Source organism: Apium graveolens, chromosome 4 (assembly GCF_009905375.1).
Source record: "Apium graveolens cultivar Ventura chromosome 4, ASM990537v1, whole genome shotgun sequence".
In the NCBI taxonomy this organism is placed as follows: Eukaryota; Viridiplantae; Streptophyta; class Magnoliopsida; order Apiales; family Apiaceae; genus Apium; species Apium graveolens.
Window position 1 is genome coordinate 194,474,209 of NC_133650.1, and position 1,789 is coordinate 194,475,997.

The 1,789-nt window shown below is 43.1% G+C and overlaps 1 non-coding gene across 1 annotated transcript; it reads left to right on the plus strand.

The window, feature by feature from the left end:
* Nucleotides 1-824: 824 nt before the first annotated feature.
* LOC141722225 (small nucleolar RNA R71) lies at nt 825-931 on the plus strand. The gene has a single exon (XR_012575246.1). It is a non-coding gene; the product is annotated as a small nucleolar RNA R71 (small nucleolar RNA).
* The last annotated feature ends 858 nt before the right edge of the window (nt 932-1,789 follow it).

Genomic DNA, 1,789 nt, shown 5'->3' on the forward strand with positions numbered 1-1,789 from the left:
CATCCCTAACTTCAGCTTCGACTTCTTTTGCCTTTTCAGCATCAGCTACTTTTCTAGACCTTAAGGTAATAGCCTTGACTTGCTCTTTGGCTTCCTTCCTGCCTGGTACTTCCGTGTCACTGGGAAGAGTGCGAGGTTGACGATTGAGCACTGCATTGGCTAATTGACCGATTTGATTTTCCAAGGTCTTGATAGAAACCGCCTGACTCTTGCACAACAACTTAAGTTCCTCAAAATCAGCACTAGTAGGTGCAGCTGCACTTCCCTGTTGAGGATATGATTGTCTTGTAGCATACTGCTGTGGTTGCTGGAATCCAGGTGGGTTAAACTGTTTACTCACTCCTTGCTGATATGGTGGCTGAATAGCATTCTGATTATTACCCCAGCTGAAATTTGGATGATTTCTGTTGTTAGGATGATAGGTCGCTGGCACAGGCTGCTGTTGTCACTGATAATTATTCACATACTGAACAGATTCATTGACAAGAGAACACTGATCCGTAGCATGAGAACCTGCACAAAGCTCACAAACAATAGCTATTTGATTAACTCCATACGTAGCCAGAGAATCAACCTTCATTGATAGCGCTTGGAGCTGGGCTGCAATAGCGGTGGCTGCATCAACTTCCAGAATACCTGCTACCTTGCCTGACGTCATCCTCTGAGTTGGGTTTTGATGCTCATTTGCAGCCATCGTCTCGATAAGATTATACGCCTCAGTATAGCTTTTAGCCCATAAGGCGCCTCCAGCTGCTGCATCGAGCATGGGCCGAGATTGGGCCCCTAAACCATTATAAAAACCAGTGATTACCATCCAATCCGGCATTCCATGATGTGGACATTTTCTCAACATTTCCTTGTAGCGTTCCCAAGCCTCGCACATAGATTCTGTAGGTTGCTGCGCAAATTGAGTAAGAGCACTCCTCATAGCAGCAGTCTTTGCCATTGGATAAAACTTCACCAGAAACTTTTGCGCAAGATCTTGCCACGTAGTGATTGACCCAGCTGGTTCAGAATGTAACCAGTCTTTAACTTTATCCCTCAGTGAGAATGGGAAAAGCCTCAACTTGATAGCCTCATCAGTCACGCCATTATACTTAAAAGTGTTGCAGATCTCGACAAAATTCCTTATGTGCATGTTGGGGTCTTCAGTTGCCGCTCCTCCAAAAGAAACAGAATTCTGCACCATCTGAATAGTGCCCGGCTTGATCTCAAAGGTGTTAGCTTGAATAGCCGGATGAAGGATGCTTGACTGAATGTCATCAATTTTAGGCCGAGAAAAATCTATAAGAGCTGGATCAGCTTGAACAATACGATCTCCCATGTTTACTGGTTCTTTCTGCTCAGTTCCTGAATCCGAATCCTCAAAATCTAACTTCTCCGGTGTATCAAGAACTTCGTCTTTCTCCTCAGCTGTATCTAAGGTCCTCTTGCGAGCACGAGAACGAGTTTGCATAAACGTTTGCTAAAGTACCTGAAACACAACCGAAAAGAGTAATTAACTACTACGTCCTAATCACTGAGTCCTAATGACCAATGATGGTAAGTACATAAACTAAACAATTACGCCGAGTCCCCGGCAGCGGCGCCAAAAACTTATTAGGGCGAAATCACGCACTAATATTCACGCAAGTATACGCGTTCGCAAGTAATATAGAATACTTTCTAGTTCGTTCCCTCAGAGACTCAGACTAATTTATTGTCTAATTAAACTCACTCACCAATGTATGATTACTTCTCAATGTTAAGATAACACTTAAAATTGTTGATTAAATATTAACTATAATTA